This window comes from Mustelus asterias, chromosome 7 (genome assembly GCF_964213995.1).
Source record: "Mustelus asterias chromosome 7, sMusAst1.hap1.1, whole genome shotgun sequence".
Classification (NCBI taxonomy): Eukaryota; Metazoa; Chordata; class Chondrichthyes; order Carcharhiniformes; family Triakidae; genus Mustelus; species Mustelus asterias.
In genome coordinates this window covers 123,894,289-123,917,655 of record NC_135807.1, presented here as the reverse complement: position 1 = coordinate 123,917,655, position 23,367 = coordinate 123,894,289, and positions in this window count along the sequence as shown.

Here is a 23,367-nt window from a genome sequence, read left to right as displayed (position 1 = left end):
CAAGGCACAAGTCAGGAGTGTGATGGAATACTCTCCGCTTGCGTGGATGGGTGCAGCTCCAACAAAACTCAGGAAGCTCGATGCCACCCAGGACAAAGCAGCCCTGCTTGATCAGCAGTGGATTCAACGCCTTAAACATTCACTCCCTGCACCACTAGTGCACAGTGCGCTGATTGTTATGGGACCTGCAAGAGTGGAAGAGGGAGGGGTGCCAGGAAAATGGTGGGGAAAGGTGACCGGGTGGAGTGCCTATTGTCCTCCCACCATCATGGCATTTTACCAGTGGCATGTGGAACTGCCTGGTGAAAACTGGAGCCTCCCTGCAGGCTCTTTGTCGGGGTTTTTGGTGGGGGGGATGCGGTTTCCTAGGCATTCTCTGGCTCATGAAGGGGATCCTGGCAGCAATGGCCAGTTTCCCAGCAACACTTGTCCAGGTTGGCGTGTGGGTGGAGAGGGGGGTGTTGCCTGACTAGTCCCAGTGATTCCCAATTTAAGTTGCTGTAAGGATAACATCCAATCCTGAATCTCAGCTGAGTCCAGTTCCGGCAGTAGCCATTGCTCTCTGATTGGCTGGCAGCTCTTGGAGGTGTGTTTTTGTCCCTGAAACCACGATGGGTCTAAAATCCAGCTGGGACTCCCCCTCGTGACCAGGTGGGGATTGATCTCAATTTCCGGTCTGTCTTCAGGGCACCCATGTTCTGACAACTTTTAGCCAAGTGGCGGCAGTGCGTACCATCTGTACAATGCACTGCAGCAACTCACCAAGGCTCACCATCCAAACCAGCAATCTTTACCATCTAGAAGGACAAGGACAGCAAGGGAACATCATCACCAGCAAGTTCCCTCCATACACACACCATCCTGATGTGTAACTATATCGCTGTTCCTTCATTGTCAATGAATCAAAATCATTGAACTCCCTACCTAACAAGACTGTAGGTGTTCCTATACCACAACAGTTCAAGAAGGCAGCTCACCACCACTTTCTCAAGTACATTTATGGGCATTGTTAATAATGCTCAAATCCCAAAAATGAATAGAACAAACTCATATTGCCTTTCCTCATTATTACAACCAGTGAGGAACTTGCCCTTTCTCATTCCTTGATTATAAATTTTTTTTTGTAATCGATAAAGATGAAAGTATTAAATCAATGTCAGTGTTCAGCCATTTATGTGCTGATTGTAAAGAATTCAGTCCGACAGCCCTTCTTGAATTTAAACACAAAGTGATTGGGTTTTATTTTAGCTAAAAACCCACCCACATAAAGATATAAACCATTTGAAAAGGTAAAGGCATATCCTGACCTTTACAACACACACACACACACGCACAGAGAAACACACACAAATGCACACACACACACACACACAGACACACACAGACACACAGAAACGCACACATAGACATACATACACACACACATGCACACAGACACGCACACACATGTACACACACGCACGCACAGACACACACAAACACATACATAGAGACGCACAGAGGCACACACGCAGACACACAAACAGACACACACAGAGAAACACACACAAATGCACACACACACACAGACACACACACACACAGAAACACACAGAAACGCACACACATAGACATACACACACATGCACACAGACACGCACACACATGTACACACACGCACGCACACACACACACAGACACACACAAACACATACATAGAGACGCACAGAGGCACACACGCAGACACACAAATCTTGACCAAATTAAAATTCACTGATAAAAGCAAAAAATAGAGAACTCATTATTTGAGTCCTTTTCTGGTGTCTGTATCTAAGGTAGGTCTTTTTCCATGGTTGTCTTGAAATTCCTGTGAATTCCTGAGGCATCAATTTCTGGAGGCAGTCTCTTTTTTTAAACAATATCCATCTTTCCTAAAAGTTGATGGGATTGCACTTGATGGTCCTTCCTATGGAAATGTTCTGTCTCTGTGATGATGTGATGGATTTCAAACTCTAACAGGGATAGGGTCTTGGATCTTGAGAGTGAAGGGGAGAGAAATAGGAGGGAATCTTACCAAAAAATGGCCGAGTGTTGTTTCCAGCGAGCAAACCATGGCTGAGGTAGTCCTGCATGGATTATCCATGGTGCAGTCATGCATGGATTTATCTATGGATGAGATGGTCATACATGGACCAAGGGAAAATGTCATTCTTATGAGCTGAATGGCTCCATCTAACTCCAGGCTTTCTTATGTCCTTCATAATTAGATGCATTATTAGATCCAAAGGTTTTTTTCAACAGTAATGTATGTGACATAAGCAGCAGTAAAATCATCTGTACGGTTTTGAAAGATGATCATAATCCTAATAATTAGACACGAGTACAGACCCTATAGAGACATCCTGCATACTGACACATTGTACAGCTTCCTGCAGACCACATGTTGCATAGTGTTTAATGGAATATTGATTGTTCCGGTCATTCTGGGCCTCTCTAATCGAGCCATCACTGGAATGCTAATCATGGTCTAAGCTCAGTGTCCAATGGGATACATGCAGTGATCTCCAATAATCTGTAGTAAAAATGTACAAAGCTTGCTTTAAAAAGCAGTGCAGCCAATTAAAGGTTAGAGGATATGTTCCTGTGGAAAACAGCTCAGATGGCCTTATGCATGCTGACCATCGCGCCATATTCTTCAGCTAAGTCTCCTCATTCACATAATCGGTACTCCACCTTTTCAAAATCACGCGGGGAATTCTCTTGTCCCGCCCGTCACGGGAATCGTAGCGGGGAGGGGGCGCACCACGCAAAGATCCATCAAACTCTGGCGGGATTCTCCGGTTTTGGAGCAAGCACAGCTGGAAAATCCCACCCCATGTTGATGATCGCATCTAACATGGAATGAAAACAATGTAGAACAACTACGATTTTTCTCTAACGCTACTGTGAAACGTCTTGGGACATTTTCTCACATGACTGGTGTGACATTAAGACAAGTTGTTCTAAGGTAATTTTTAAAAATTAATTCGTGGGACATGAGCTGGCTGGCCAGCATTTATTGCCCATCCCTCGTTGCCCAGAGGGTAGTTGAGAGTCAACCACATTGCTGTGGTTCTGTAGTCACATGTAGGCCAGACCTTCCCTGGAGGACATTAGTGATGATGTGGAGATTAGTGAACCAGATGGGGTTTTTCTGACAATCGACAATGGTTCCATGGTCATCAGTAGATTTTTAATTCCAGATTTTTAAAATATTGATTCCTGGCTTGGGTCACTGTCTGTGTGGACTCTGCATGCTCTCCCCATGTCTGCGTGGGTTTCCTCTGGATGCTCTGGTTTCCTCCCACACTCCAAAGATGTGTGGGTTAGCTGGATTGGCCATGATAAATTGCCCTTTAATATCAGGGGGACTAACTAGGGTAAATGCATGGAGTTACGGGAACAAGGCTTGGGTGAGATTGTGGTCGGTGTAGACTCGATGGTTGAATGGCCTCTTTCTGCACTGTAGGATTCTATGATTCTATTAACATACATTGGGGAAAGCAATCTTGATTCAGTGTTGTTTTGCTGCAGTTTATCTGAATTGATTATTTTTTATCTAATTGAAATGTGCTTCATTTGCAGTCGAATATCGTTATCTCAGAGCATTCCCTCTCCTTCTCAACTGTTAGAATGATTCTAATATCATGGTCATTTGTGGTCAGTTACACTGATGTTACTCTCTGAACTAGTTATAGAAATTGAAATGCTATTCTTTTCTTCCATGATAATAATCTAAAATTTGCATCTGGAAACTTTAATTTGAAGTGTTTGTCGGTAATTGTTGACACTTAACTCTCATCGTAACCAACTCACTGTATCAACCCATTACCACCTTCTCAGAGTGACTAGAGACAGAAAATACATTGAGGCCTTATCAGTGGCACCTACACGCTGAGGATCAATGAGAAAGATAAGGATAGGAAAGTAATCACTGAGTCTTCTCAAACCATTTTGGCACAGTTTCTGACATAGAGTTCAATAGTAGCATTGGCAGGGCAGATGATGATCTCTGTGGACCAAGTGGTCACATGATGCTGTGGTTACTTAAGAGAATATATGACGGAAGCACGGGAGTTCTCCCTGGAGCTCAGGCAGAGTACAAGCATGTAATAGCTGCTCAACTAGTGAATAACTTCTGTTTGTTAGACGTCCTTGGTTGCCACTATTTACGAACCCAGCAACAACTGAAATTTATATCATGTATTTAAGTTAGGACAACATCTAAAAGTGTTTCACAAAGGTACAAGAGAAATGGATGTGATTCAGAAATGGAAAAAGATTAGACAAAAAATGTGGCGTGAGGGACATTCTTAGTGTATTAGCTGAAAATTAATAAAATTTGCCAGTGAGGTTGGTGGAAATGGCTTAAAGAATATCCAACCCTCTTCCAGTCTATAGTCAGGGTTTACCTCTCCAAACACCACATTCAGCTGCTTGGGAATGTGGTGCTCCTTTGCTGCGATCATGTTGTTGTCTAAAGTAACGGTCAGAGATGGATTGGCTTTTCCATTTGAGTTGACAGGAGCCAGATGGGATAATGTTTAAAAAACCCACAAAAGGTGAGTGCTGCAGATGCCAGAAATCTGAAATCTGACCCATCATCAGATCGATGTCTTCACCTCTCCACAGACGCTGGAACTCTGGACGAAAGGAAACAAAAGGATTTGTGACACTCAGCGGGCTCTGCTATTCAATTATAACAAAAACAGAAAGTGCTGGAAAAACCTAGCAGGTCTGACAGCACCCATGGAGAGAGAAACAGTGTTAATGTTTTGAGCCCAATATGTCTCTGTTTCAGAATATTGAGTGTCATGTTCAATTATTTTGTGTTTGATTACAGGAGTCTGTTTATCATTGATGCTCACTGTGCTTGATTATTTAAGACTGGGTGTGGACTCAGAGCAAAGTATGCAAAGCTACTGGAGGAGCTGGGAGTCGAATTGAAACATGGAATAGATATTTTTAAAGCACTGTAAATCAAACCTGTTAGACACTGTGGGGACAATCTCACTAGGATTTGGCAGAGTGTTGGTTCCGGTGAGAAAAATGGCATGTTTCTGTCCAGAACTTATGACACTCTGTCAAACAAAACAGGTGGGCGTGTTTCACACCATCATATAGGGGCTAAACCACACTGGCAAAACCCGCTGCACTGAGATCGGGAGGCCATGTTTAAAGGGTGGCCAATCAGAACATGAATGATCCTCCCCCAGCCCAGCACCGAGGTCTGCCCCACCATCAGCACCCCACCCCTCCACGCCGTCAGAGTAGGCACCTCTTCCTCTGCACCCCCTCCAATCAGAGTTGGCACCTGTTCCGCGCCTAAACCGTCAGTCAGTCAGTGTCTAAACCGCCCCCTTCCCCCGAATATCGGACCCCTTCCTCCCGACCGCCCCCCCCCCCCCCCACACAGCCAATACCGCAAACTCCCGAAAACCGCGCCAATGTGACATCATGTTGGCGTGGTGTGAATATGTGACAGGGGATTGGGGGGGGGGTCAATATGTGGTGAGGGGGGGTGGGTTAATTATATTCAAATCCATTAAAATGTATTGAAATCAGGTTGTGGGCATAAACCACAATAATTGCATCGTCGGTGTGGGGCGGCGAAAATCGGAAGTCGCAAACTTGCTGGTGACAATCGCAACTTTTGTGTTTCGCTACAGATTGAGCCCCTGCTGGATGGCGAGAGTGGGCTCCAGATCCCACCCATAGAAATGAGTGTCATCACTGCATAAATCGGAGATAAAGTATACGCGCTGAGCAGTCAGATTCTGTAAAGAGAGAATGTGGGGTTGATTTTTCAAATTGATTTACCTTTTATCAGAAACGCCTCTTTCACAATCCAGTCTCCTCACCCGCATTACCTAAACTCTGACCAGCATCAGGATCCAAACCGTGTTAGGAATGCTGTTCATGATTGTGTTTTCACGACTACCTTCACCTTGGAATCTGGATACAGGCAAAAAGAAAGCTCGAAAGGCAGATTTTATTTTAAAATTTCAGCATCTGGTTTTTTTTCCTGAATTGCTCATTCAGAGGCTAAAACTCATGATTATGGGGAGGCGATGGCCTAGTGGTGTTATCACTGGCCTATTAATCCAGAAACTCAGCTAGTGTTCGGGAGACCCAGGTTCGAATCCCGCCACTGCAGATGGTGGAATCTGAATTTGATAAAACATATCTGGAATTAAGAATCTACTGACGACCATGGAACCATTGTCGATTGTCAGAAAAACCTATCTGATTCATTAATGTCCTTTAGGGAAGGAAATCTGCCGTCCTTACCTGGTCTGGCCTACATGTGACTCCAGAGCCACAGCAATGTGGTTAACTCTTACCTGTCCTCTGAAATGGCCTAGGAAGCCATTCAGTTAAGGACAACTAGAGATGGGCAATAAATGCTGGCCAGTCAGCGATGCCCTTGTCCCATGAATGAATTTTAAAAAAAATAATGCATACAGGGCTGATCAGTGTGACAGTATCAGTGCAAATTAGGTAAAGCAGTACCCAACTAATGTACTGACAATGGGCGAGGCCTGGGCATCTCTGCATTTGCATAGGAATTAGAGCACTTAATGGCACAGTGGTTAGCACTGCCGCCTCACGGCGCCAGGGACCCGGGTTCGATTCCCAGCTTGGGTCACTCTCTGTGTGGAGTCTGCACGTTCTCCCCGTGTCCGTGTGGGTTTCCACCGGGTGCTCCAATTTCCTTCCATAGTCTGAAAGATGTGCTGGTTCGGTGGATTGGCCATGCTAAATTGCCACTTAGTTTCAGGGGGACTAGTTGGGGTAAATGCATGGGGTTATGAGGATAGGGCCTGGGTGGGATTGTGGTCGGTGCCGACGCGATGGGCCGAATGGCCTCCTTCTGCACTGTAGGATTCTATGATTCTATGAAACTAATGCAGACATGGGGAGAACGTGCAAACTCCATACAGACAGTCACCCGAGACTGGAATTGAACCCAGGTCCCTGGCACTGTGAGGCAGAATGCTAACCACTGTGCCACCCCATGAGGGATAATGGGGATAGTGTGGGAAGGTAGAGTAGGGGTACAAGATCTGATTGAATGGTGGAACAGACTTGAGGGGCCAAATGACCTATTTCAGCTCCAACTTCTTATGAATATTGTTTCTGTGGCTTGACATCCATTTTTTTCTCTAATTAAACCTGGGACATGTTTCTACATTAAAGATGCTATATCAGTGGAAGGTGTTATTTTTATTGCTGCATTTACTTGGGATGTTGATCAAGATTTCAGCAGAATTTCCTGGCCATTAACTATGATGGATTAAATATCCTTTGGGACCCAGCGACCTTCCTGCCTGAATCTCTGACATATCCCCTATGCCGTGAAGCTGCATGCCAGGGGAGTATTAAATCAAATCCACCCACAATATCTGTAATTTCATAGAAAGATAATCATTGTATATTTGGTTTCCAATATTAGTTTCTTTTGTTGCTGGATGTGACACATGGATAATGGCAGGGGTTCACTTTCTGCCGATCAACCTTGCCAGTTATTAGGTGAAAAATAATATTGATTTACATTCTATTGCCTGACACAAGTGGGAGATTTCAGGTTTTGTGTATTACCAAGCCGACAGTAGTGAAATGTCACCTGCATCTTCATATGACTTTAGGAAGGTCTTTTATTTTTGCTCAGCAGTTGATTTATTTTCTAAGCTTTCACTCATGCGCCTGATGGATGTTCATTTACTAACAACATCCTTTTCCCTGTGTCAGCCTGACCTTGCATTTGCTGCAAGTGAGTTACGGTCATTAGTTGGTCTCTACTACTCAAGGTGAAAATGGGTTCCAAAGCTTCATACATCACCGATACAGGCCAAATCCATCCTGGCTTGATGCCAATGACAAATATTGAAGGACGTTGCTAATTGCAATTAATTTCCACATCTGCTGCTGCCACAGAAGTTGGTTTATATCATGTGTTACGTCCTTCCTATTCCCAGTAAGTTATGAGGTTTAGTAGATATGGTGAATAAAATATTACAAACAAATAAAAACAGGAATATTTTCATGTACAATGATATGGAAAGTAATTTTATTGCGTGACTACTATCCAATTCAAGATTTTCTGGTCGCCACACAACAGAAGGACATGGAATCTTTGGAGAACAAAGAAGGTTCACCAGGATGTTGCCTGGGTCTTGAGGGTGTTGGCGATGAGGAAAGGTTCAATAAACGAGGATTGTTTTCACTGGAAAGACAGAGGCTGAGGGGAAATTTGATAGAGGTTTACAAAATTATGAGAGGCAGAGACAGGGTGGAGAGTCAGAGGCTTTTTCCCAGGGTGGAAGTGTCAATTACAAGGGGGCACAGGTTCAAGGTGAGAGGGGGAAAGATTAAGGGAAATGTGCGAGGGAAGTTTTTCACGCAGAGAGTGGTGGGTGCCTGGAACGCGCTGCCAGAGGAGGTGGTGGAAGCAGGCATATTAGCAACATTTAAGAGGCATCTGGATGGGTACATGAATAGGGAGGGAATAGAGGGATACAGACTGAATAAGGGCAGGTTTTCTTAGTTTAGTTAGGGCATCATGATCAGCATGGGCTTGGAGTGGTGTGTTCGCCCACTGTTCGCCAGTAAATTCACATTTAACCTGAATATTAGAGTATAAAATAGATATCCTAAAACTGTCTTAACTTTCTGACCTTGTATAGTAAAGTTCATTATTGTTTGTTCAAAACGCATGGAATCTTGTGGCTCTATTCATTGTCTAATTTAAAGTTTGTCTGCTTTAAACAAAGCGTTATTGGACTCTAACCGGATCTGGTCTAGGATACAACAATTGTAAATAAACAAACCAACACAAACTATTCGGTAGGCCACTTATTCTCTAAATTACAGGATAGTTTCCCCATTTAACTTTTACAATTGCTGAAAGTCCCTTCTACGGTTATTTGTTTAAACTTATTTGTGGATCATGGATTCGAGGTGGCACGGTGGCGCAGTGGTTAGCATGGCTGCGTCACAGCGCCAGGGACCCGGGTTCGATTCCTGGGCTTGGGTCACTCTCTGTGTGGAGTTTGCACGTTCTCCCCGTGTCTGCGTGGGTTTCCTCCGGGTGCTCTGGTTTCCTCCCACATTCTGAAAGACGTGCTGGTTAGGTGAATTGACCCGAATAGGCGCTGGAATGTGGCGACTAGGGGAATTTCACAGTGACTTCATTGCAGTGTTAATGTAAGCCTTACTTGTGACTAGTAAATAAACTTTAACTTTTTATTACCCATCCCTTATTGCCCATGAACTGAATGGCTTGCTGGGCCATTTAAGAGTCAACAACATTGCTGTGGATCTGGAGTCACACATAGGCCAGGCCGGATGACAGATTTCCTTCCCTAAAGTGAACCAGATGGGACAATTGACATGGTCATGGTCATCATTGGACTCCGAATTCCTCGGTTTTCCAAGATTTTATGGGATTCAAGTTCCACCATCCGCTGTCATGGGATTCGAACCTGGATCTCCCGAGTAATACCCTGGGTTTTGAGATTCCTAGGTTGGTAACAATATCACTGCACCACCGCATCCCCTTATACTTCACTCTGTCCCTTCAGGATCCAGTCCAAAGCCATTCCCAGCTCCCGACAGCTTGCTTAGATTTTCCTTTTCCCACCTGGATAATTCCTAATCCCTCAATTGACTGTCCTGGTGAGGGTTATCTTGGAAAATCACCTCTAGCCAAAGCCAAGCAAACCTTCCAGCCCTTTTTTGAACATTGCCTCCCCTCAGCTCCTCTGCCCAGCCCCTCAGCTCGGTGATTGCGATGACCCCACCCCCCTCCCATTTCAGTCAAGGTTTCCAGAGTAATGGAGGGCAGCTTCACAATGGCTGACCTTTGCTTCAGAGTCCGAGGCCTTGCCTGGTACTGCCACCTGATGACACACTGCACATCCCTGTGCACTGCAGGGAAACATTCAATTCCATTCAGTTGCATGCAAGTTGGCGGCACGGTGGCACAGTAGTTAACACTGCTGCCTCACAGGGCCAGGAGACCCGGGCTGGGTCACTGTCCTGTGTGGAGTTTGCACATTCTCCCCATGTCTGCGTGGGTTTCCTCCGGGTCATCCGGTTTCCCCCCACAGTCCAAAGATGCGCAGGTTAGGTTGATTGGCCATGATAAACTGACCCCCAGTGTCAGGGGGATTAGCTAGGGTAAATGCATGGGTTATGGTGACAGGGCCTGGGTGGGATTGTTATTGATGCAGAGTTGATGGGTCGAATGGCCTCCTTCAGCACTATAGGATTCTATGACTCGATAGAAATGCGACATAAGTAACTACTTAGCAAGCTCAGTTGACTTTCTGTTGCTCCCATGCAGCATTGCTGCCTTGCTACCTTCCAGCCGCTGGCAGAATGCAGCCCAGAATTTCCAATGCCGGGTTTCTGACATCCGTGTGATCCTATAGCCGTACACCCGTTCCATTGAGTGCCATTAGCATATCAGCACAGTGCTGAGGATATGCTGCACTCTATTGGCTTTGTAACCTTTTGGCTGTTACCTTAACCTAATGCATTGTCTGCCTGCCCAGAATTATGTAAAAGATTCCAAGACACAAGTTGAAGAAAAACAGAACTTTTCTGGTGTTCAGGCCAACATTCCACTGTCCAAAATAAACGGCCCAATCGTTCATCTCGTGTTCTATTTGCCGCACCTTGTTTGAAACAAACCTTAAAAACCTCAAATTGAATTCATAAGCTCGAGAAATAGCTCGCAAGACTGATGTTGGAGACTAAGTTATGGGGAAAAATGAGCCTCTTCAGACTTGGAAAGAGGCAAGTGAGAAGGAACATTTATACAGACGGTTTATCACTGCACTTGCTTCTGTCTGCAGCTGTCAAATGAAAGGGAAAATGGTCATAACTTGTACGATGTTTTCTACTTTCGGTCTGATGTTCAAAATATCCCATAACATTTCATAGAATCATCAAATCCTATAGTGCAGAAGGAGGCCATTCGACCAATCGAGTTTGCACTGACCACAATCCCACCCAGGCCCTATCCCCATAACCCCATGCATTTACCTTAGCTAGTTCCCCTGACACCAAGGGCAATTTATCATGTCCAATCCACCTAACCCGCACATCTTTGGTCTGTGGGAGGAAACCAGAGCACCCGGAGGAAACCCACGCAGACAGGGGGAGAATGTGCAAACTCCACACACACACTGAGCCAAGCCAGGAATCGAACCCGGGTCCCTGGCGCTGTGAGGCAGCAGTGCTAACCACTGTGCCATCGTGCCACCCAAAAGAACTTACTGGCTAAAACAACAAAGGGCTTAAACTCAAATTTTCCCATTATTGGATCTTCGCTGTCAATATCCTCAGAATTTGTTTTCCCCATGAGTAACGCAAAACCTGTTTTCTAAATGACCAAATTACTTCTCAAGGTCTTGAATAGTCACTGCAGTTAATACTTGCATAGCCTAAGACTGATGTGACACATTGAGCTGTTTATATCACTTCAGAGATGGTAACATAAAAAAATTAAAACTGAGAATCAATTTTGAAAAGTCTTTCCTACCAAAAGTATGACCAGATTTCACAGAATCATTGAATCCCTACATTGCAGAAGAGGCCATTCAACCCATCTGCACTGACTCTCTCACAGAGTATTTTACCCAGACCCTCGCACCTGCGCTATCTCCATAATCCCGCACATTTACCATAGCCAATCTATCTATCAATCTATCAGTTTGGTATGGCTCCTGCTCTGCCCAAGACTGCAAGAAACTACAGAAGGTCATGAATGCAGCCCAATCCATCACGCAAACCAGCCTCCCATCTGCTTCCTGCTGCCTCGGCAAAGCAGCCAGCATAATCAATGATCCCACGCACCTCGGACATTCTCTATTCCACCTTCTTCCGTCGGCTAAAAGATACAGAAGTCTGAGGTCACGTACCAATCGACTCAAGAACAGTTTCTTCCCTGCTGCCATCAGACTGTTGAATGGACCTGCCTTGCATTAAGTTGATCTTTCTCTACACCCTAGCTACGACTGTAACATTGCATTCTGCACTCTCTTGTTTTCTTCTCTGTGAATGGTATGCTTTCTGTACAGTGTGCAAGAAACAATACTTTTCACTGTATACTAATACATGTGACAATAATAAATGAAATGAAAATCAAATCAAAATCAAAAAAATCTAACCTGCACATCCTGGGACACTAAGGGGCAATTTAGCATGGCCAATCCATCTAACCTTCCAATCTATGGACTGTGGGAGGAAACTGGAGAACCCGGAGGAAACCCACGCAGACACGGGGAGAATGTGCAAACTGTTTGCGTTCATCTTTGAGCTTTAACTAAGGTTGTAGAGAGTCATCTTTTCACCAGGGCACTGAGGTCAATTGGTCAATCTGAGTTATCCTGACACTGCAGTTTTCAATCAACCCTTTCTTGCACCTTGCAACCTAACTATAACGTGTGTTCTTGGATTCCAGTTTACATTGTATACAAGATCATTTTCCCCTCACACAGACACTGCACTATCCTCCCGTAGATAAGCTTCCTCTTTTGGGTTACAGCTGACAGAGCTCTCAATAGACATTATTGATTATACCAGCCCGGTTCTGCATCTTAAAACTGACCTTTGAGGAGCAGAAGGTTGTTAGCAACTGAACAAGTGTTGCCAGGGGTTATTGACATCAGCAGAAAATATCAAAGGCAGCTTTAAACTTTGAACCCTAGAGTTGGCCACCCCTTTCTTAAATAATTGGGAAATGAATCAAAGTGAATACAGCCTGCAAAAAAAATCACCCAAATTGTATGATGATAATAGATTTTAACAATGAATCCCATTAAGTAATTCCATTTTTTTTCCTATTGTCTTTCTCCCCTTGTAGTGATCATCATATTTATAGCAATCATCATATTTATAGTGATCATCATTTGGAACAAGTCTGCACAAAGAACTGGAAGATATTTTGTGCAATTCTGAGATTTGGAACAAGGTCACGACCCACACCGAATTGAACTGAGTTAGGCTGGCACTCACAACTCATTGTCTCCATGTGTTGGGAGGGCAGGATGGTCAAGCTAGTTTTATTATTTTCCTTGGTCATGAATTTTTGTTCAAACTCTCTCAGACCTTGATACAAAAATCTGAGAAGATGAGGTACTGCCTCCCGACTTCCAAGATGTCATCATTGGCACCATGGTTAGCACTGCTGCCTCACAGCGCCAGGCACCCGGGTTCAATTCCGGCCTCGGGTCACTGTCTGTGTGGAGTTTGCACATTCTCCCCGTGTCTGCGTGGGTTTCCTCCGGGTGCTCAGTTTCCTCCCACAGTCCAAAGATGTGCGGGTTGATTGGCCATGCTAAATTGACCATAGTGTCAGGGGGATTAGCAGGATAAATAAGTAGGGTTACGGGAATAGGGCCTGGGTGGGTTTGTGGTCGGTGCAGACTCGATGGGCCGAATGGCCTCCTTCTGCACTGTAGGATTCTATGATTTAGCATCTTTCTTGAAAGGTGAAACTACTTGTGGAACTAGAGGGCGATATCCCGTCCCCTGTCCAATGTGGGAAGATTCTCACACGATTCCTCCTACCCATTAGTGAAGACATACTTCCAGAGAGCTAATGTGGTTTCCAGCCATCCAGGGGAACGCAGACACAGGGTGCAATCTTACCAGCCTTCACGCCATGCTCCCGCTGCAGTGAGGTCAAAGAATTTGGCAGCCAGCCAAATCTCTGTTCACACCAGCAGGATGGGAAAATCCCGCTGGCATGAACGGTGGTAAGATTCCGGTAATGATCTTTGTTACTGAACAAATCCAAGGGAAGTTTCTGGAACAATGCAAAGAGCTCTTGATCTGCCAATAAATCTGAGATTGAAAAGTTTGTAATCAATAGGGGTATTGAGGGTTATGGAGAGAAGGCAGGAAAGTGGACTTAATGTTACATCAGTCATGATCTTATTAAATGGTGGAGCAGGCTTGAAGAGCTGAATGGCCTGCTCCCATTCCTATTTTTTGTGGTCAAAGATCCTTGACTCCTTTAACCATGAAGCCCTTTGGCAAATCCTCCAGACTTGGATGTCCAGCAAAATTTGTCCCCTTCTTGCAATTGTCCTTTGCCATGGATTGGAGGCTGAGTCCTATCATATCTGAATGGACGCCAAGCAAGGCCATGTGTCTGGCTGCACCAACTCTCTTCATTATCTACCTCAGCTTGTTGATGGAAATCATTCGTGACCAGCTTCCACAAGGGGTCACGACTGAGGTTGAGAGTCCAGACTAAGATGACCCTCAAGCACATCCGTGACTTACAATATGCCGATGACTGTGCAGCTGAGGCCCTCACATTCAGACCATCCTCAAACTCTTCCACTCCGCGTACTCACACAACGCTGGTGCCTGTTCGGGTACACTGAGGGAGAATTCAGCATTGCCAATGCACCTAACCAGCACGTCTTTCGGACTGTGGGAAGAAACAGGAGCTTAATGGTGAAAACTGGGTGGCATTGACAAGTTGGGTCGAAGGGCTTGTTTCCATACTGTAAACCTCTATGACTCTATGGGTGGAACTTTACCGGCACGTCCGCCCAATCATGATCTTTGACAAAGACAAAGTCTGCCCAATCTTTGACAAAGCCTTGTCAAAAGCTTTGACAAAGGGTCATCTGGATTCGAAACATCAGCTCTTTTCTCTCCTTACAGATGCTGCCCGACCTGCTGAGATTTTCCAGCGTTTTCTCTTTTGGTATCAAAATGCAGCCATCATAGTAAACATGCCAATGATATTACAGTAACCAATAATTGCAATGTTGGCGATTACAAATAAAGATTTGGTAAATTAATGTTTTCATGGGACGTTGGGCTGATTTTCCACCATATCTTTTCAAAAGAGCCACAGAACCAGCCCCGCAACCCCACAAAAAGCAAATTGTGTCGTCAATGTTGCTTTGGGGTATTCACAAATCTGTTTTGGCTGAGCAGGAGACGCCAGGTGGAATTGGATCTTGTGTACGTGTCTCCTTGATTTACTGATGTACTTCCATGGAATTCTTTGGGACGTTTCTTCACTGCAAACAGGAAACAGAACAATGTAATTCAGGAGGAACTGAATAAAGTCGCTCAAATTCTTCATTTAGCTCACCAATCCGAGAAATATCGCAACAAAATATTTTAGGTTTCCTTCACTTTTGTGACAACTGCATTTTTTAAAAACAGAGAGTACATATCCTGAATTCTTGCTGAGAATTGGTCGTTATCCAGGATATATTTTTGCAGCAGATGCAGGATAAAACCCATTTACTGGATGCTCTGGTGTAATAGCCAAGGGCCAACCTAGTAAGGTACATTGGATACTGCGCATGCTGTGCTCTCCCCAATTGGACAATGAATTAAATTGCCTGTCCAACAGCCTGTGCCTGGACTGAGGCAAAATTCAGAATAAAACATGTTATTATAAATGTCTACACCAGAGTGTACCTTGGTGCATTGACAATGCACAGAGGATGCCAATCTGACAAATGGGTCTGATAATCCTTTGTCAAGCATTGAAAGCAAACTTCAAGCTTGGTATATATGAACGATCAGCTAGAACAAAATGTTTGCATTGTTTAACAGGATTATATATTTTGTTTAATATGTTATTCTTTATTTTACTGCTTAATTCAAATGTTACGTTATTGTACCGTTTCAACTGTGATGTAATTATAGAATTCCTCCGGTGCTGAAGAGTCTGCACCGACTCTCTGACAGTGTATCTTACCCAGGCCCTCTCCCCTGCCCTATCCCTATAACCCCGCACATTTACCATGGCTAATCCCAAGTAATCTACACATCTTGGGACACTTAGAGGCAATTTAGCTTGTCCAATCCACCTAATGGAGGTACAATTTCAATAGAATTGTGTTGCAACCTAATGTATTAATAAACAACCTGGCATGGAAGCCGTGAGCCATCTATTGGGTTAATGAGATTTTCCAGGTCTGATTTCTTTTCTAATTACGTATACAAAGAAATCATGGCCCGTAACCTCCGATCGCCAGTGCAAGCGTATGAGTCACCAAAAATAGGAGAAACTTTTGCGCACTTACTTTTCGTGAGAAATTCTGCCAGAGCTCCCGATGAGCCTTCAATTCCAGCGTAGCCATTTCACAAAGCCCCAGCACGAGGCCAGCGAATCCTAACCACGCCCACTTATGATGTGGCAAGACTGGGAATGCCCATTGAGGTCCAGGTTCCAAAAGGCAGTTTTGCATTGAAAACGGAAGGATTCCTTTGTTCTTGTAAAAGGTATGTACTTGTATTTATTTTTTTTGCTATTTCTTGTAAGTGATTAATACCATTGTTATTTGATTTGATTTTGATGTGATTTGATTTATTATTGTCACATGTATTAACATACAGTGAAAAGTATTGTTTCTTGCGCGCTATAGAGACAAAACATACCGTTCATAGAGAAGGAAACGAGAGAATGCAGAATGCAGAGTTACAGTCATAGCTAGGGTGTAGAGAGAGATCAACTTAATGCAAGGTAGGTCCATTCAAACGTCTGGCTGCAGCGAGGAAGAAGCTGTTCTTGAGTCGGTTGGTACATGACTTCAGACTTTTGTATCTTTTTCTCGATGGAAGAAGGTGGAAGAGAGAATGTCTGGGGTGCGTGGGGTCCTTAATTATGCTGGCTGCTTTGCCGAGGCAGCGGGAAGTGTAGACAGAGTCAATGGATGGGAGGCTGGTTTGCGTGATGGATTGGGCTACATTCACAACCTTTTGTAGTTCCTTGTGGTCTTGGGCAGAGCAGGAGCCAGACCAAGCTGTGATACAACCAGAAAGAATGCTTTCTTTGTGCATCTGTAAAAGTTGGTGACAGTCGTAGCTGACATGCCAAATTTCCTTAGTCTTCTGAGAAAGTAGAGGCGTTGGTGGGCTTTCTTAACTATAGTGTCAGCATGGGGGGACCAGGACAGGTTGTTGGTGATCTGGACGCCTAAAATCATGAAGCTCTCGACCCTTTCTACTTCGTCCCCGTTGATGTAGACAGGAATATGTCATCCTTTACACTTCCTGAAGTCGATGACAATCTCCTCTATTTTGTTGACATTGAGGGAGAGATTATTGTTGCCACACCAGTTTGCCAGATTCTCTACCTCATTCCTGTACTCTGTCTCGTCGTTGTTTGAGATCCGACCCACTGACGGTGGTGCCGTCAGCAAACTTGAAAATTGAATTGGAGGGGAATTTGGCCACACAGTCATAGGTTATGAAGAGTATAGTAGGGGGCTGAGAACACAGCCTTGTGGGGCACCAGTGTTGAGGATGCCGTGGAGGAGGTATTTTTACCTATCCTTACTGATTGTGAGTTAGGAAGTTCAGGATCCAGTCACAGAGGGGGTGCCAAGGCCCAAGCCACGGAGTTTAGAGATGAGTTTTGTGGGAATAATGGTGTTGAAGGCTGAGCTGTAGTCAATAAATAGGAATCTGACATAGGTGTCCTTGTTATCTAGGTGTTCTGGGGTTGAGTGCAGGGCCTGGGAGATGGCGTCTGCTGTGGACCTGTTGTGGTGATAGTCAAACTGTAGTGGATCCAGGTAGTCCGGGAAGCTGGAATTGATTCGTGCCATGACTAGCCTTTCGAAGCACTTCATAATGATGGATGTCAGAGCCACCGGCCGATAGTCATTAAGACACGCTGCTTGGTTTTTCTTAGGTATCGGGATGATGGTGGCTCACTCAAACTGTAATTTTTATATCCCAGCCATCAATCCTTTATACTACAACAGGCACAGATGATGTCATTTATAAATTTGATTGCAGCGATTTCAATGAAGTGAAGAGAGACCACTATAACTTCCAACTTAATTCAAATTTGGGCGGATTGGTGGCACAGTGGTTAGCACTGCTGCCTCCCAGCTCCAGAGACCTGGGTTCGATTCCCAGCTCGGGTCACTGATTGTTTGGAGTCTGCACGTTCTCCCCATGTCTGCCTGGGTTTCCTCCGGGTGCTCCAGTTTCCTGCCACACTCCAAAAGATGTGCGCGTTAGGTGAATTGGCCATGCTGAATTTCCTCTTAGTGTCCCGGGATGTGTAGGTTAGAGGGATTAATGGGATAAATGTGTGGGGTTGCAGGGATAGGGCCTGGGTGGGATTGTTGTCGGTGCAGACTCGATGGGCCGAATGGCCTTTTTCTGCACTGTAGGGTTTCTATGGTTTCAATAATGCTGAAAGACATCCAACCCCATTATAAACAAACAGAATTCCACTCAGATGAAGCGCAGAGCGCAACAGAGAAAAGGTGGCTCTAACCCACCAGCCTTGGCTCAGAAAAGGGGTGAATACAATTCTCATTAAAAATAATAATTAATGCTGAAAGTAAAATAAAATAGCACTGTTCTCAAAGTGGAAAGCAAACAATTGGCATTTGGCCTGCAGAAGTATCATTTTATATCCTGGGAAGTTCCAATTCAAATCTCACTCTTTTACCTTTAAGCTGTGACAATCCTTGACTGCAATCAATATTTACATGAAATATATTTAAGAAACGCTATTTGCAGTATCCCACATTTTGAAATGTTCTAGCCCCCAGTATTATTCCTTTGTGTGCATGTCATAATGTTCTGCCAATCCTAAACCGATCCAAACTCCACAGTTCCCTATTTATATTTATTAAGTGCTGCCTCAGGGTTTGGTGTTAGTTCTGTGATTGGCAGTCAAATGTATCCTACTTAATTCAAGTTTGGTTGGCACGATGGCACAGTGGTTAGCACTGCTGCCTCACAGTGCCAGGGACCCGGGTTCGATTCCAGCCTTGGGTCACTGTCTGTGTGGAGTTTGCACATTCTCCCCGTGTCTGCGCGGGCTTCCTCCGAGTGCTCCGGTTTCCTCCCACAGTCCAAAGATGTGCGGGTTAGGTTGATTGGCCATGCTGAATTGTCCCTTAGTGTCGGGGGGGATTAGCAGGGTAAATACGTGGGATTACAGGGGTAGGGCCCGGGTGGGATTGTTATCAGGGCAGGCTCAATGGGCCAAATGGCCTCCGTCTGCACTGCAGGGATTCAATGATTCTATTAAGAAGTTCCTTTGTGGATGGATATTTGCTTCTGATGTAGCTGTTCGCCTATAGTTCAACACATAATACTTGAACGATAGAATCATAGAGGGTAGAATTTTATTGCCTCTCCCACGATCTTTCCATCCCACCAAAGCCAAAGGACTTTTAAACAGTTCATCCAGAGGTTCAAAGCTCAGAGGAGGGTATTTACTCTATTGTGTCATTGCTGGCTCTATGGTTGAGGGATCTAGAACTAACCCCACTCATTTTCTCTCTGCCTAGTGCTTATTCCTCTGTTTCAAACATTTACCAAAGTTTTCCTTAGAATATGTAACGGTCTCTGCCTGAAATGGTTACCATAGCAACACGTTCCATCTCCATCAATTATCTGTGCCAATTAATTTATCTTACTCTCCTCGTTCTCTGAATGACAATTTTTAAATTGATGACCATTTTCCCGCGATATCTCCTTGACTCCCCAAGCAGAGGAAACAAACTTCCCCTGTCCGCTTCAGGGGCTTGTGGCGCATTGGGTAGAGTCACTGCCTCTGACCCAGAAGCTTCAGGTTCGAGTCCCATCCAAGCACCTGACGGTCAAGGAAGGTGCGTTCATAATGCAGTCAAACAGGTATCAGCCTGTGGATCCTTCCAACGCATATGGATGACAGGTGGTGAGAGTGGGAGAGATTCCTGGTTAGCCATATGATGGAAAGGGGAGTTGGAGCCTCTACCATCACTATTCATAGTTCCAGACTGCAACTGTATGTTGCTACAGCAACTCAGTCTCCGAGTGAATTTTCACACATCACCACGTTATTGAAATAACTCCTCAGAGGCTGGTGTCCCTTCATAAGATTCCCTTTATTTAAAGTTAAAGTTTATTTATTAGTCACAAGTAGGCTTACATTAACACTGCAATGAAGTTACTGTGAAAATCCCCTAGTTGCCACACTCTGGTGCCTGTTTGAACATAAGAACATAAGAACATAAGAAATAGGAGCAGGAGTAGGCCATCAAGCCCCTCAAGCCTGCTCCGCCATTCAATAAGATCATGGCTGATCTGATAGTGGGTTCAGTTCCACTTTCCCGTCCGCTCCCCTTAACCCTTAATTCCCGTAATGGTTAAAAATCTATCTATCTGTGACTTAAACACATTTAACGAGGTAGCCTCTACTGCTTCATTGGGCAGAGAATTCCAAAGATTCACTACCCTCTGGGAGAAGAAGTTCCTCCTCAACTCTGTTCTAAATTGACTCCCCCGTATTTTGAGGCTATGCCCCCTAGTTCTTGTTTCCATTGTAAGTGGAAATAACCTCGCTGCTTCTACCCAGTCCAGCCCTGTCATTATCTTATATGTCTCTCTAATATCTCCCCTCAACCTTCTAAACTCCAATGAGTACAGGCCCAGTCTACTCAATCTCTCCTCATAAGCTTACCCCCTCATCTCTGGAATCAACCTGGTGAACCTTCTCTGTACCTCCTCCAAAGCTAATATATCCTGTCTTAAATAAGGGGACCAAAATTGTACACAGTACTCTAGGTGCGGCCTCACCAGTACCCTGTACAGTTGCAGCAAGACCTCCCTGCTTTTATACTCCATCCCTCTCGCGATAAAGGCCAACATTCCATTTGCCTTCTTGATTATCTGCTGCACCTGCAAACTGAGTTTTTGTGATTCATGCACAAGGACCCCCAGGTCCCTCTGCACAGTAGCATGTTGTAATTTTTCACCATTTAAATAATAGTCCATTTTACTATTATTCCTTCCAAAGTGGATAACCTCACACTTACCAACATTATACGCCATCTGCCAGATCCTTGCCCACTCACTAAGCCTATCCAAATCTCTCTGCAGACTCTCTGTGTCCTCCACGCAATTTGCTTTCCCACTCATCTTTGTGTCATCCGCAAACTTTGTTACCCTACACTCGGTCCCCTCCTCCAGATCGTCTATGTATATCGTAAATAGTTGAGGCCCCAGCACCGATCCCTGCGGCACGCCACTAGTCACTGATTAGTACACTGACTGGGTACACTGAGGGAGAATTTAGCATGGCCAATGCACTGACTGGGTACACTGAGGGAGAATTTAGCATGGCCAATGCACCTAACCAGCACGTCTTTCAGACTGTAGGAGGAAACCAGAGCAGCTCGAAAAACCCATGCAGACACAGCGAGAATGCGCAAACTCCACACAGACAGTGATCCAAGCTGGGAATCGAACCCAGGTCCCTGGCACTGTGAGGCAACAGTGCTAACCACTGTGCCACCATATTGCCCCAAACTCAAATTCAAGCTTACAAACTCAATTCCACTCCTCAGAATGCTTCAGGTACAAAGTCAGAATCAGGAGTGTCGGTAGACATGACACGTCCATGTTTGTACACAGGTGAGTCTCCCTGATTGGGCAGGCAATTATGACCTCAATCAGGGAGCTCATACTCCAAGAGGCCAACGTCATGGCTCTCGTTGGAGTTATTACTCTTCTGACAGCCATTTATGATTTAAAACCCCTCTATAAAACCTCCTCTTGGTCTTCCTTATTCCCGTGGTAACAATCCCAATATCTGCGCACTCCTTTGCACCTAGAATTTCTCACACTGAATCTGTTCAGTAATGAATGGAAGGCGTCTGAAGAAGGAAATGTCCTCGGGTGGAAATGTAAGACAATTTTTATTGGCAATTCTAAAATTGAGGGAGCGTGGGTCGTTTTCATCACACTCGCGTCGCACTTTTCAAAGTAATTTACACCATTGAGTTTGCAGCAGGTGAGAAACAGTCGACCAGAGATTTGACAGGAATCCACACATGCTAAAAATTCAACACAATCATTTGCTTTTCAGTCGTCAATCCATTTGCTTTTTTTGCGATCAAATGTCAGGGCTGGAGAGGAATGCAAGCAGCTGTGCGAAGCAAGCTAGAGGTGAGAACAGAACAGTGAGAAGAAATGTCAAAACACACAATTAGATTAGAGAAAAGGTTAAGTATGAACAATATTAGCATTCTGGACTAAGAGTGGAAGCAAAATGAATGAAAAGAGGAATTTTCTTTGCTGAGGTTTGCCTCACATCTGCTTGGAAGAAAGTGCTTTGAGGTAAATTGAGTTTTAAAGGGCACACCGTGTTCTTTCAATGGAAAGTGTCCAATTACTGAGAAATATCACACTTCAAGTAGGACAGTTTGATTTTCAACCACTTTCTCTGAAGCTAAGGCTTTAGCTCTGCAGATACAATCTCTAGCATCACTGATCCGCCTGCATCACTCTCCAAAGAAGGGGCATATTAGAGTGACAGGCTTTGATGGCATCATCCAACCTCACTGTCTCCTGCCCCGAAACACAAAACACACAGACACGTGAAGGCTCAAAACAAGTTAAAATCGGGGTGAATCTTTAGCTTGATGAAATCCATTCGAAATCCAGTGGAAACATGGGACAATACATCTGCCTTGAGAGGGGACAGTAGGGATACAGAAAGTTAAAAAAAGATATGAAGCATAGGGGAGTGTAACACTGTTATGTGTTTTAGGTGTTTGATGCAGACATAGGGCCCGATTTTACCATTGCGTCGTGCCCGAAAACAGGCGCGAAAACGTGGTAAAGTCGGGTGTGAGGCCATTAACGCGATCCGCGCCCGTGTCCGCGCAGATCGCCACTTTACCGAAACCCGGGAATGGCAGCGATTCGATTCGCGCCCAAAACGGGCGCAACGATGATTTAAATGCATTTGCATGCATTTGAAATGAATTAATAAACTGCCCGCCCAACTTTATCAGCATTTCCCCCTTTACCATCGTGTTTACCAATCCGGAATCGCGCCGTAATGGGCCTGCTAAATAAAAGTCTGAATCGGGCACTCCAGCTGCTGAAGAGCGAGTTCAGTGCTTCCGACGGCTCTCTGACTCAGATCAGTGGTGGGGGGAGGGAGGAGGGAGGCGGGTTAGATCATTCTCTGGTTGGGGGGGAGGGGAGTGAGGTCAGATCGTTGTCTGGTCGGGGGGAGGGGGGGGGGAGGGAGGAGAAGGCGGGTCAGATGTTCCTCTTGGTGTGGGGGGTGAGTGAGGCCAGACCATTCTCTGGGGGGGTAGGGATGAGTGAGGCCAGATCGTTGTCGGCGGGGGGGGGGGCGGGGTGGGGAGGAGGGAGATGGGTAAGATGTATCTCAGGTGCGGGGGGGTCAGATGGATCTCTGGTGGGGGGGGCAGATGGATCTCTGGTGGGGGGGGCAGACGGATCTCTGGTGGGTGCGCGGGGGGGTGCTGGGGGGTCCGCTGCCACTCTGCGGGCGATCGGTTGGGGGGGAGGGGGGCAGGGGTGGCG